The 15,289-nt window shown below is 43.1% G+C and overlaps 1 pseudogene; it reads right to left on the minus strand.

Moving 5' to 3' along the window:
* Window positions 1-11,416: 11,416 nt before the first annotated feature.
* On the minus strand, window positions 11,417-14,797 carry LOC115199240 (uncharacterized; annotated as a pseudogene).
* Between the last annotated feature and the right edge of the window lie 492 nt (window positions 14,798-15,289).

Raw genomic sequence — 15,289 nt, forward strand, 5'->3', positions numbered from 1 at the left:
AAGCATCTCTGTTTTGTCCGAGTTTAAAAGTAGAAAATTTGCAGCCATCCACTTCCTTATGTCTGAAACACAGGCTTCTAGCGAGGGCAATTTTGGGGCTTCACCATGTTTCATTGAAATGTACAGCTGTGTGTCGTCCGCATAGCAGTGAAATTTAACATTATGTTTTCGAATGACATCCCCAAGAGGTAAAATATATAGTGAAAACAATAGTGGTCCTAGAACGGAACCTTGAGGAACACCGAAATTTACAATTGATTTGTCAGAGGACGAACCATTCACAGAGACAAACTGATATCTTTCCGACAGATAAGATCTAAACCAGGCCAGAACTTGTCCATGTAGACCAATTTGGGTTTCCAATCTCTCCAAAAGAATGTGGTGATCGATGGTATCAAAAGCGGCACTAAGATCTAGGAGCATGAGGACAGATGCAGAGCCTCGGTCTGACGTCATTAAAAGGTCATTTACCACCTTCACAAGTGCAGTCTCAGTGCTATGATGGGGTCTAAAACCAGACTGAAGCGTTTCGTATACATTGTTTGTCTTCAGGAAGGCAGTGAGTTGCTGCGCAACAACTTTTTCTAAAATTTTTGAGAGGAATGGAAGATTCGATATAGGCCGATAGTTTTTTATAATTTCTGGGTCAAGATTCGGCTTTTTCAAGAGAGGCTTTATTACTGCCACTTTTAGTGAGCTTGGTACACATCCGGTGGATAGAGAGCCGTTTATTATGTTCAACATAGGAGGGCCAAGCACAGGAAGCAGCTCTTTCAGTAGTTTAGTTGGAATAGGGTCCAGAATGCAGCTTGAGGGTTTGGAGGCCATGATTATTTTCATCATTGTGTCAAGAGATATAGTACTAAAACACTTTAGTATCTCCCTTGAGCCAAGGTCCTGGCAGAGTTGTGCAGACTCTGGACAATGAAGCCCTGGAGGAATACCCAGATTTAAAGAGGAGTCCGTAATTTGCTTTCTAATGATCATGATCTTTTCCTCAAAAAAGTTCATAAATGTATTACTGCTGAAGTGAAAGCCATCCTCCATTTGCGAATGCTGCTTTTTAGTTAGCTTTGCGACAGTGTCAAAAAGAAATTTCGGATTGTTCTTATTTTCCTCAATTAAGTTGGAAAAATAGGATGATCGTGCAGCAGTGAGGGCTCTTCGATACTGCACGGTACTGTCTTTCCAAGCTAGTCGGAAGACTTCCAGTTTAGTGTGGCGCCATTTCCGTTCCAATTTTCTGGAAGCTTGCTTCAGAGCTCGTGTATTTTCTGTATACCAGGGAGCTAGTTTCTTATGACAGATGTTTTTAATTTTTAGGGGTGCAACTGCATCTAGGGTATTGCGCAAGGTTGAATTGAGTTCCTCGGTTAGGTGGTTAACTGATTCTTGTCCTCTGACGTCCTTGGGTAGGCAGAGGGAGTCTGGAAGGGCATCAAGGAATCTTTGGGTTGTCTGAGAATTTATAGCACGACTTTTAATCTTCCTTGGTTGGGGTCTGAGCAGATTATTTGTTGCAATTGTAAACGCAATAAAATGGTGGTCCGATAATCCAGGATTATGAGGAAAAACATTAAGATCCACAACATTTATTCCATGGGACAAAACTAGGTCCAGAGTATGACTGTGGCAGTGAGTAGGTCCAGAGACATGTTGGACAAAACCCACTGAGTCGATGATGGCTCCGAAAGCCTTTTGGAGTGGGTCTGTGGACTTTTCCATGTGAATGTTAAAGTCACCAAAAATTAGAATATTATCTGCTATGACTACAAGATCCGATAGGAATTCAGGGAACTCAGTAAGGAACACTGCATATGGCCCAGGAGGCCTGTAAACAGTAGCTATAAAAAGTGATTGAGTAGGCTGCATAGATTTCATGACTAGAAGCTCAAAAGACGAAAACGTCATAGTTTTTTTTTTTGTAAATTGAAATTTGCTATCGTAAATGTTAGCAACACCTCCGCCTTTGCCGGATGCACGGGGGGTTTGGTCACTAGTGTAACCAGGGGGTGAGGCCTCATTTAACACAGTAAATTCATCAGGCTTAAGCCATGTTTCAGTCAGGCCAATCACATCAAGATTATGATCAGTGATTAGTTCATTGACTATAACTGCCTTGGAAGTGAGGGATCTAACATTAAGTAACCCAATTTTGAGATGTGAAGTATCACAATCTCTTTCAATAATGGCAGGAATGGAGGAGGTCTTTATACTAGTAAGATTACTGAAGCGAACACCGCCATTTTTAATTTTGCCCAACCAAGATCGAGGCACAGACACGGTCTCAATGGGGAAAGCTGAGCTGACTACGCTAACTGTGCTAGTGGCAGACTCCACTAAGCTGGCAGGCTGGCTAACAGCCTGTTGCCTGGCCTGCACCCTATTTCATTGTGGAGCTAGAGGAGTTAGAGCCCTGTCTATGTTCGTAGATAAGATGAGAGCACCCCTCCAGCTAGGATGGAGTCCGTCACTCCTCAGCAGGCCAGGCTTGGTCCTGTTTGTGGGTGAATCCCAGAAAGAGGGCCAGTTATCTACAAATTCTATCTTTTGGGAGGGGCAGAAAACAGTTTTCATCCAGCGATTGAGTTGTGAGACTCTGCTGTAGAGCTCATCACTCCCCCTAACTGGGAGGGGGCCAGAGACAATTACTCGATGCCGACACATCTTTCTAGCTGATTTACACGCTGAAGCTATATTGCGCTTGGTGACCTCTGACTGTTTCATCCTAACATCGTTGGTGCCGACGTGGATAACAATATCTCTATACTCTCTACACTCGCCAGTTTTAGCTTTAGCCAGCACCGTCTTTAGATTAGCCTTAACGTCGGTAGCCCTGCCCCCTGGTAAACAGTGTATGATCGCTGGATGATTAGTTTTAAGTCTAATACTGCGGGTAATGGAGTCGCCAATGACTAGGGTTTTCAATTTGTCAGAGCTAATGGTGGGAGCCGTCGGCGTCTCAGACCCCACAACGGGAGGAGCAGAGACCAGAGAAGTCTCGGCCTCCGACTCCGACTCGCTTAACGGGGAGAACCGGTTGAAAGTTTCTGTCGGCTGAATAAGCGACACCGGTTGAGCATTCCTACAGCGTTTCCCTCCAGAAGCCATGAGAAAGATGTCCGGCTGCGGGGACCGTGCGAGGGGGTTTATACTAACGTTACTATCTGTACTTGCTGGTGGCACAGACGCTGTTTCATCCTTTCCTACACTGAAATTACCCTTGCCTAACGATTGCGTCTAAAGCTGGGCTTGCAGCACAGCTATCCTTGCCGTAAGGCGATCGTTCTCCTGTATATTATGAGTACAACGACTGCAATTAGAAGGCATCATGTTAATGTTACTTAGCTTCGGCTGTTTGAAGTCCTGACGAACCATGTCCAGATAAAACCTCCGGGGTAGGAAAGTTGAATGAAAAAAAAAGTTGAGTGAGGGAAAAAGTAAAAATATACGGTAATGAAAAAGTAAAAACCGTCAGGTAGCAAAGTAAAAACGGCAACAAAAACGCACAACAGCGTAAACAAGTCTGCAAGTTGTGACCGGAAACAGGAAACAGGGGTAGCTTCCCTTTGGATATGTAGCCAGCACCCATAGCACTCACGTCTGTAGCCATGAAGTGCTTTGAAAGGCTGGTCATGGCTCACGTTAACACAATTATCCCAGAAACCCTAGACCCACTCCAATTTGCATACCGCACCAACAGATCCACAGCTGATGCAAGATCTATTGCACTCCACACTGCCCTTTCCCACCTTGACAAAAGGAACACCTATGTGAGAATACTCTTCATTGACTACAGCTCAGCGTTCAACACCATAGTGCCCTCAAAGCTCATCACCAAGCTAAGGACTCTGGGACTAAACACCTCCCTCTGCAACTGTATCCTGGACTTCCTGATGGCTGACTCCAGGTGGTAAGGGTAGGTAACAACACGTCTGCCACGCTGATCCTCAACACAGGGGCCCCTCAGGGGTGCGTGCTTAGCCCCCTCCTGTAGTCCCTGTTTACTCATGACTGCACGGCCAGGCACAACACCATCATTAAATTTGCCAATGACACAACAGTGGTAGGCCTGATCACCGACAATGATGAGACAGCCAATTGGGAGGAGGTCAGAGACCTGGTCGTGTGGTGCCAGGACAACAACATCTCCCTCAATGTGATCAAGACAAAGGAGATGACTGTGGACTACAGCAAAAGGAGGACTGAGCATGTCCCCATTCTCATCAACGGGGCTGTAGTGGAGCAGGTTGAGAGCTTCAAGTTCCTTGGTGTCAACATCACCAACAAACTATCATGGTCCAAACACACCAAGACAGTCGTGAAGAGGACACGACAAAACCTATTCCCCCTCAGGAGACTGAAAAGATTTTGCATGGGTCCCCAGATCCTCAAAACGTTCTACAGCTGCACCATCGAAAGCATCCTGACCGGTTGCATCACAGCCTGGTATGGCAACTGCTCAGTATCCGACCGTAAGGCGTACAGAGGGTAGTGCCTACGGCCCAGTACATCACTGGGGCTAAGCTCCCTGCCAACCAGGACCTCTATACTAGATGGTGTCAGAGGAAGGCCCAAAAAATGGTCAAAGACTCCAGCCACCCTAGTTGTAGACTGTTTTCTCTGCTACCGCACGGGAAGCGGAGGTCCAAAAGGCGGTCCAAAAGGCTCCTTCACAGCTTCTACCCCCAAAGCCATAAGACTGCTAAAAAGTTGGTCAAATGGCCACTCGGACTATTTACATAGTTTCTACACTACTGCTACTCGCTGTTTATTATTTATGCATTGTCACTTTACCCCTACCTACGTGTACAAATTACCTTGACTAATGTGTACCACCACACATTGACTCAGTACTGATAGCCTGTGTATATTTAGCCTCGTTATTGTTATTTTATAGTTGAACTTTTATTAACTTTAGTTTATTTGGTAAATATTTTCTTAACTCTGTTTTCTTAAAACTACATTGTTGGTTAAGGGCTTGTAAGTAAGAATTTCCCGGGTGTCCTGACTCTCTGAGGTCATTAAAGATCCCATGGCACTTATGGGAAGAGTAGGGGTGTTAACCCCAGTGTCCTGGCTAAATTCCTAATCTGGCCCTCAAACCATCACGGTCACCTAATAATCCCCAGTTTACAATTGGCTCTTTCATCCCCTCCTCTCCTCTGTAACTTTTCCCCAAGTTGTTGCTGTAAATGAGAATGTGTTCTCAGTCAACTTACCTGGTAAAATAACGGAAAAATTAAAAATACAAAAACGGTAAGGTCTACACCTTTCGTATTCGGCGCATGTGAAAAATTACATTTGATTTGATTTGGTTATTTCTTAATACGGTGGCGTTGAGGTGCAAAGTAACCAGCAGTGAAGAATTGGCCACTTAATACAAATAAAGAGTTTAATCAGTACTGCCATAACGTTGTTTGCCATTATACATTATATTATTCATCCCTTCTTATTTCCTGTTAGCCACTTTATACAAATAAAGAGTTTAATCAAAACTGCCATAATGTTGTTTGTCGTTATGCATGATGTTATTCATCCCTTCTTATTTCCTGTCTTGGCTTTGCACTGATGACAGCCGCATATTCCGAACCCAGTATAATATGACTGGGTTCTGAGGTAGAGGAGGGGCCAGTGGGGGTATGCATCACTTCCTGTGGTGTGAGTGACAGGAAAGAGCTGCTCAGTGTAGAGTGAGACCTGCTTATGTGAACATTACTGGGTTTCTCATAGACTAACACTGGGGAATTAAATGGTGTGTATGCCATCTCTCTCTCTTTCTCTCTCTCTCTCTCTCTCACTCTCTCTCCCTCTCTCTCTCTCAATTCAATTCAAGTGCTTTATTGGCATGGAAAACATATGTTGACATTGCCAAAGCAAGTGAAATAGATAATGAACAAAAGTGAAATAAACAATCAAAAATTAACAATAAACATTAGACTCAAATCTCTCTCTCTCTCTCTCTCTCTCTGTCTCTCACTCTCAGTGTCTCATCAGACTTACAGTCCATCTGCCAGCAGATACTGTGGTTGGTGAAGCATCTACTCACTGAATCTCTTCATAAAAAGGGGTGGTTGGCAATAAGGTGAAGTGAGACAGAGATAGACACTGACCAACAGTAACTTTCCACTACGGTAGGCCTAACATGCATCATTCTCTTTCTCTGCTGAAGACGAGCACCCTGCAATACAGGAAGACTGGCCTTCAGGTTCTCACCACACCTCTCATCTCAGTGCATCAAAACCACATTTTCTTTTCACACCTCTTCTCGTCTGTTCATCTGGACGAAAAACATGTGCAAAGTCTGTCAAGAATACAAACAACCAGCTAAAAGCATTTCCCATTCCCTAAGCAAGAGGACAAAGTGCAGATTCAGATTGAGTGTCATCTCAATAGTTTTGTTAACTCTTCCTTCATGAAAACCTCTGTCATCATTGATCCATGCACTCAAGACATAACAACTTCAATCAGTATCAATTTTCACAGTGATATCTACTAACGCTTACTGTACATACAATAGGCAGATGCACAGGGTTTGGCAAAAGCAAGTAACATACTAAATACTCTATTGACATTGGCCTTAGCTTGATATATTTCCTGGTGGTGTAGATGATGAAGTAGATGGTCAGACAGCAGAGGAGAACTCCCGTTCTTATTATGGAGAGGAGGACAAGGATCCTAATCTCAGGATCATAGTCACCATCTTCAACATCCAGCTTGCTATGTGGATCACCAACTGAAATAATCAAATAAACTGTCAATACAGTGTAGCCAGTCATTAACTGTAATGTTAGTATCTTTCTAATAATAGCATATTGATGAAGAAATGTAGGCTACCTTCAACATCTAAAGAGTATTTCCCCACATGAGGCCACAGCACAGTAGTAAGTCTCAGCATCAGATAGGCTGACGTTCCTCTTGGGGAGGTTGAAGACACAGCTCTGTGTAGGAGACCCAGCATCAGGTATCTTCTCACACTGATCACTCCTGTCTCCATGGGTGTAAATGATTCCTGGATGTGATTCTCCTGAGCCACGTCTGAACCAATAGACACTGTGTTCTCCTGCACAGGTCTCAGTGTGTATTGTGCAGTTCAACATGCTGGGTACTGGAATCTGCACCTTTTCCAGGACCATAAAATCCTGTTACTAAACATATCCGATACAGTGCTAAAAGAGAAGCTTTAACATCCTTATGAAGTCCTCTTCTGTATGCTCTTCTTGGTGACTCTGTGATGCTTATATCCAATAATATTATCTTATATATCATGGTACAAGCAAACTGGAGGACAAAAGCCTAAACTTTTATTAACATTGTATTGATTTTGGTGCATCAGAAAAGCACCACTCCCGAAGATCATGCTATCATAATCACATGCAGCACATTAATACATCCCCATGACGGATGGCCTGGCATCTGAATTGGTCAGCACAAAACTGGTTCCACTCTTCCTCGTAGCAATGTGAAAATTATTGTCAAACCTTCCAAAGAATGTTGCAGTGTCGGAGTGAGCATACAGAGATTAGATCACACTGGAGCTTGTCCCATTGTCAATTTAAACCAGTTGTAGTGGTTGCCTCAATCTCAATTTAGTTCATGCATGTTCAGGTACTATACTGAAAATTGTTACAAAGTGTAGTATTGGACAACATATATTTCCTTCGTAAATACATAGGCATGATCCTCTGTTTCAATAGTAAGTTTGCACTATTACAGCTGGCTTTAACCTGCCTCAAATAACTGACAGAGTTCCGTCATTGTACTCCTCTGTAGACAGATCCCCATCATGTGTATACTAGTCAAGCCTGATTGGCTGTTCTGAGACCAACAGAAAGAAGGAAGAGGCCTACTGTATCATCAGTCCTGCTTGGAACAGTGAAAGTTATGAATAATTAATAAAGTCATGAACATTCACAAGGTGAAAAACATTCTAATCCGTTTCTAATTTTTACACTTTTTACCTACAATGATGATATGTATATGAATGAACCATCTTTCAAACTTAAATCAAATAGAATTGTAATATTTACTATACCTTTTCCTCCAAAGTCCAACTTGAACAACATGACTTTGATTGTTCTTCAACTGCTGTATGTTGCTGTATCAGAGATTGGCTCAAACGTTGAAAAAGGTCCACTATAGGTGTCAGCTAATGCCCCTTTCTTGCAGTTTTCAAATCAAATCAAATTGTATTTGTCACATGCGCCAAATGCAACAGGTGTAGACCTTACAGTGAAATGCTTACTTACAAACCCTTAACCAACAATGCAGTTTTAAGAAAGAAAAAAAAAGAAAGAAGATAGAATATATATAACAAATAATTAATTAGCAACAATAAAATAACAGTAGCGAGGCTATATACAGGTGGTTCCGGTACGGAGTCAATGTGCGGGGGCACCGGTTAGTCGAGGTAATTGAGGTAATATGTACATGTAGGTAGAGGTAAAGTGGCTATGCATGGATAATAAACAGAGAGTATCAGCAGAGTAGAAATGGGTGGTGGGGTGGAGACAATGCAAATAGTCTGGGTAGCCATTTCATTAACTGTTCAAGAATCTTATGGCTTGGGGGTAGAAGCTGTTAAGAAGGCTTTTTGACGTAAACTTGGCACTCTGGTACCACTTGCCATGCATTGTCAGTGATCAGGCCCACCAATGTTGTGTCGTCAGCAAAATTAATGATGGTGTTGGAGTCGTGCCTGGCCATGCAGTCATGGGTGAACAGAGAGTACAGGAGGGGACTGAGCACACACCCCTGAGGGGCTCCAGTGTTGAGGATCAGTGGCAGATGTGTTGTTAGCTACTCTCACCACCTGGGGGCAGCCAGTCAGGAAGTCCAGGATCCAGTTGCAGAGGGAGCTGTTTAGTCCCAGGGTCCTTAGCTTAGTGATGAGCTTTGAGGGTACTATGGTGTTGAACACTGAGCTGTAGTCAATGAATATCATTCTCACATAGGTGTTCCTTTTGTCCAGGTGTGAAAGGGCAGTGTGGAGTGCAATAGAGATTGCATCATCTGTGGATCTGTTGGTGCGGTATGCAAGTTGGAGTCGCATAGTCACTTCACCCCTACCTACATGTACAAATTACCTCGACTCACCTGTACCCCCTGATACAACGGTTCCAGCATACACAGTCTGGTTTAAACAAGTCAGTGGATCAGAACCTGTGTTTATTGCATCTATGCTCATCTCTAATTCAGATGGCACTACAATGGGTTTCAAAGCTGCCATGTGGGAATGAGTAGTGACAATACTAAAATCTTCCTCAAAATCACAAATGTGGATTTATCTGATTTCGGACTGTGTTTCTGTGGTATGGCTAAAAACATAAATGGTATTTTTCAACACAACATTTCGAAAGGTTCAAGGTAAGGTTTTTAACTATTTATCTTGCTTTTGATATATGAGGAATACATTTGAAAATGTTTGTCAGAAGATGAAAAAAAAACAGCAGACAATAGACCTTATTTTTTTCCTCTCATGTATTACCAATATTCTTATTTTACATTAGCAAATGTTGATGTTTCAGGCTACAACAGAGTTGAGGAAAAACCAGAGTCATCTAAAGAAAGTGAGTTTGTCTATCTTTTTCATAAAGATGCTAAAACTTTTGTGTGAAATCTGAAAATGTAGAAAACTTTTTCACAAATTTAAAGCAATAAAAACTTAGGCCAAACTGTGATGATTTGACCTATCTTGATCTAAAGGACACAACAAGGTCGATGAAATGTCAGAGATGTCTAGAGAGGGTGAGCTTCTTTCCTTTTCATGAATTGTGTAATAGAAAACTATTGAACTATGGGTTCTATTAGACCTTATTGATTTGTTATCTACATAATGAATGTATTTGTTATGCGTCAATTAATGGGGAGGAGGAACTTTGTGTATGGAAAGTTACTGTGAGAGAAAAGGGGAACATAATGTATGTCCAAATTCTGTTGTGTATGGTGAACAGAAGGTCACTTGTAAGCATCATGGAGAAGGTGGTGGTGACTTTTCTTCACTGATCAGAATCCTGGGCTTTCTCTCCATCATAAGAATTGCAGTTCTCCTCTGCTGTCTGACCATATTCATCATCATCTACACCACCAGGAAATAGGGTAGTCACTATCTGGCCAAGTTGCAAAGTCAAAAGACCTGCCTAGTTCTCCAATTTATCTTCGAAAATCAAATTTGAAAACTTTAAATCAAGACCAAAAGGCTCCATTTGTTTTCATAAATGTTTAGGACATAGACCATTTTGACTTTGCAGCTTGGCCATCTAGTAGGAAATAGGAAATAGATAAAGCTAAGGCCAATGTCAGTAGAGGTTTTTATCACTAATAAAATAATCACTGTAATTTTTTTTATTTTTAATATACAAAATAAATCTAATGTTCTATTTCCTGTTGTTGTTAATATGGTCTGACCTTAGGCACCTATTCTGAGATGCCGTGTCATTTCAAACATATTGGGACCTTGTGTAGAGGAGTGGCCAGTAAGAAACACATCACTTCCTGTTGTGACAGGAAGGAGCGGCTCAGTGTTGAGTGAGACCTGCTGAGGTGAAAATTACATGCTTCTCGTAGACTATCACTGGGGGATGAAATGGCCTTTGTATGTTACACTCTGAAGGAGAGTATCTCTCTTATTGAAGTGCCATAAAATAAATGAATGCTTAGCACCTATGCATTTATATTTACTATCAATTTACTTATTGTTTTCTCTTTTTCAGTAATGATTAGTCTTGTCCCAGTAATAGTATGTTTCACCAGAGTCGTAATGTGCCTGCCAACAGATGCTATGGATGGTGAAGCACTTGGGGGGTTGGGGCTGAGGGACACCAACAGTAACTTTCCACTGTGCGTCATTCTCTCCCTATTGAAAATGAGCAACCTGGGCCACAGGATGTCTGGCATTCAGCTCTCACCACACCACTCAGGGCATCAAAACCACACACTCGCTTCTCACACCTCTCTTCATCTGGTTGAAACACTAGACCCCTGCAGCTCAATAAGATTAGTGTGTAAAGAAAACAAACAAGGCCATTTTCATTCTCAAGCATTCAACAAGTGTACAAAGCCCACCTCTGACCCATGAACTAGTCCCGTGTGGCTCAGTTGGTAGAGCATGGTGTTTGCAACGCCAGGGTTGTGGGTTCAATTCCCACGGGGGACCAGTACAAAAATAAAAATGTATGAAATGTATGCATTCACTACTGTAAGTTGCTCTGGATAAGAGCGTCTGCTAAATGACTAAAATGTAAATGTAACTCAATACATAATGACTTCAGTTTACAATGCTATTTTTTTCATGCTTACAATAGGTGCATACACAGGGATTTGGCAAAAGCATATACAAAAAACTTACAAGCAATATGCTAGGAAATATATGCTAGGAAGACATCTTCCCCTCCAGTGACTTTGTCCTTTGCTTGACCTATTTATTTGTGTTGTAGAGGAGGATGCAAATGATGAGGCAGCAGAGGAGAACTCCATTTCTTATGATGGAGATAAGGACCAGGATTCTCATCTGGGCAGCAAAGTCACCACCCTCAAAGTCCAGCGTGGTTCAGTTCCCAAACAGTATCTCCCCACATGAGGTCACTGCCTAGTAGTAAGTCCCAGCATCAGAGTGGCTGAGGTTCCTCTTGGGGAGGTTGTAGACACAGCTCTGTGTAGGAGACCCAGTCTCAGGGCTCTTCTCACACTGATCACTCCTGTCTCCATGGGTGTAAATGATTACTGGGTGGGATTCTCCTGAGCCACGTCTGAACCAATAGACACTGTGTTTTCCTAAACAGGTCTCAGTGTGTATTGTACAGTTCATAGTCACAGAGTCTCCTGGCTGGACTGTCTCCTGAACAACATGCTGGGTCTTGGTATCTGCACCGTTCATTGCACATAAAAACAGAAAGATTCTACTGAATAAAAATATCTAATTAAATATTCATTATAAGATTATCATAAACAAAGATTGACAAGGCGACGTAATTGAACTTCTGAAATACTTACCCTCATGAATCAGAAATATGCCATTCCCATAAGTCGTGGTGTCATAATCGCGTTCACGACAGTAATATATCCCCACGTCTGACACCATGGCATCTGAAATGGTCCTCACAAAACAGTTCCTGCTCCTCCCCGCAGCAAACCGAGGTTATTAAACTCCCAATAGAACGTAACTGTGTTGGAGGAAGCATAAAGACTTAGCATTAACATTGGAGCTTGTTCAACTGTGAGCTTACACCAGTAGCGGTAGACTGCGGTAAGCACTCCAGAAGTGAAGCGTTCTAAATTAACTGTTTTCCAAAAATGAAGGTCTTCCTAACATCAGACTGAATGACAGCAGCAAGAGATAATGCTTTAAAAAATGTTATTCATTTTATTTGTATTTTTTTATTTAAGAACAAATTCTTATTTACAATTACGGCCTGTATTACAGTTTTTTCTCATTGCTTAGGCATTATCTTTGAAACTATAGGCTATTTTTGCAAAACTCTACACACTAATCACAAAACCTTACACCAAACCGGCAAAACATACATCTCTTGCAAAAGCAAACAATTCATGCAAAACTCTTCAAACTCTTTTAAAAAATGTTTTTGCGTCAGTACAGTACACACAAACGATCATTTGAATAAGCACACGAAGCACCAGCTACGCACTGATAGTATAAATGAAAAACACTTTTGCTTTTTCTGAGTGCAGGGCATAGCAGTTTCCCCATCCTCTCCTTCTCCCCGGTCTACTTCACCTCTTCCTTCTCCTCCTCCTCCTCCTCCTCGTCATCGTCCTGCTCGTCCTCCTCTAGTTCTCACCCCTCTGACTCTCTGTCCAACATTGGCCACCACTGTTGTCCAAACCAAATGTTTACATGTGGCCTATTTATAGTGGTCAAGCTCTGATTTGTAAGTGAACTCATTATCTAAAAGTGTTTTCACGTGTCAATGTGGAAAGGCAATTGGCGAAATAGTGTAGCAATGTAGAGATCAATGTTTACAGTTTTGCTAGAAGTGTGTTATTAAATTGCACACTGGGTGTAAAGCAATCAGTTGTGTTTACAGTTTTGCAAAAAGTGTTTTATAGAATTTCAAACTGAGTGTAAAGCAGTGAACGTACATTGAGTTTGGCACACTTGGTAAATGCATTGGCTACACGTGTTAATGTTTTCAGGGATAGTGCTTCAAGAATCACTGTTAGTGTTTAAGCATTCAGAAAAAAACTAAGAAAGAATGCACATATCAGTTGAAGCATGTACTGTAACAAGTCCATAATAGTTACAAGGTGAACACCATGAACACACAATATAAACTACATGACCAAAAGTATGTAGACACCTGCTCATCCAAACATTTCCCAGCTAGCAATGAGGAATCGGCCCAGAAGCGGCCCTCTTCCGGGGGGCCGGAACTGATTGAATCGGCCCGGAATCGGGTGTCGACTCAGCCCGGAATCAAAATGAACGACTGCCCAGAATCGGCCCAAGTGCATCGGTGTAACGGTTGTCGTGTGTGGAGGACCAAGACGCAACAGGAAAATGTATACTCATCTTTTTTTAATTATTGAAGAAGGTGAAACAAAACACGTATACAATATGAAAACAACACTGACAGTTCCGTCAGGTGAAGAACACAAAACAGAATACAACTACCCACAAACCACATTACAAACACACCCCTAATTATAAGACCTTTAATCAGAGGCAACGATAGACAGCTGCCTCCAACTGAAGGCCCCAACACCAATTAGAAAAACAAATGACTAGACAGAACATAGAAATAAACTAACATAGAACAATAACCAAAACCCTGGACTAATAAATCAACTGTCCGACTCTGGGAGCTCCGGACAGTGGGCCGTCATACCTGGTTCCGGACAGTGGGCCGTCTCACCTGGTTCCGGACAGTGGGCCGTCTCACCTGGTTCCGGACAGTGGGCTGTCTCTCTTGGTTCCGGACAGTGGGCTGTCTCTCTTGGTTCCGGACAGTGGGCTGTCTCTTGGTTCCGGACACTCTGGACTGGACACTGTTGCCGGATACTCTGGACTGGACACTGTTGCCGGATACTCTGGACTGGTACTGCGCACTGAAGGCCTGATGCGTGGGGCTGGCTTAGGAGGTGGCAGACTAGGGACACGCACCATAGGGCTAGTGCGAGGAGCAGTAACAGGGCGTACTGGACTGGGCTGACGTAATGGAAGCTTAGTGCGTGGGGCTTGTACTGGAGGTATCAGACTAGGGACACGCGCACTAAGGCTAGTACGAGGAGCGGGAACAGGACGTACTGGACTGGGCTGACGTAATGGAAGCTTAGTGCGTGGGGCTTGTACTGGAGGTATCAGACTAGGGACACGCGCACTAAGGCTAGTACGAGGAGCGGGAATAGGAAATACTGGACCGTGAAGGCGTACTGGCGGTCTCGAGCGCAGTACTGGTTCTACCCTTACTGGCTTGATGCCCACTTCCCCCTGGCAAGTGCGGGGCACTGGTACTGCGCACACCAGTCTGATAATACTTGGCCTCGCCACAGTACGCATTACCCCATAGCACGGGACCTGACCAGTAACAGGCTGCTTCCTATAAGCATGGGGAGTTGGCTTGGGGCTTAATCCTGGCCCCCCTAAACTACCCGTGTGCCCCCCAAAAAAATAATATTGGGGCTGCCGCTCCACCTCTACCTGCTTCCCAGGCAGGTTGTCACAATGGTCCAGTAGTTGTTCCCACGTCCAGTCAATCCTTGCTTCTAATACCGCCAGTGACCAGGATGCCATCTCCTCCCGAGCGCGCTGCTTTCTCCACTCCAGGTGCTGCTCCCTCATCTGTTGCTTGGTCCGGGTTTGGTGGGTAGTTCTGTAACAGTTGTCGTGTGTGGAGGACCAAGACGCAACATGTATACTCATCTTCTTTTTAATATTGAAGAAGGTGAAACAAATGAAACACGTATACAATTACGAAAAACGACACTAACAGTTCCGTCAGGTGAAGAGCACAAAACAGAATACAACTACCCACAAACCACAATACAAACACACCCCTAATTATAGGACCTTCAATCAGAGGCAACGATAGACAGCTGCCTCCAACTGAAGGCCCCAACACCAATTAGAAAAACAAATGACTGGACAGAACATAGAAATAAACTAACATAGAACAATAACCAAAACCCTGGACTAATAAATCAAATACCCCCTCTACATGGACACATACACACAACCAACCTGAACCACATAAAACAAATACCCTCTGCCACGTCCTGACCAAACTACAATAACAAATAACCCCTATTACTGGTCAGGACGTGACAATCGGGC

Source organism: Salmo trutta, chromosome 8, assembly GCF_901001165.1.
Source record: "Salmo trutta chromosome 8, fSalTru1.1, whole genome shotgun sequence".
Classification (NCBI taxonomy): Eukaryota; Metazoa; Chordata; class Actinopteri; order Salmoniformes; family Salmonidae; genus Salmo; species Salmo trutta.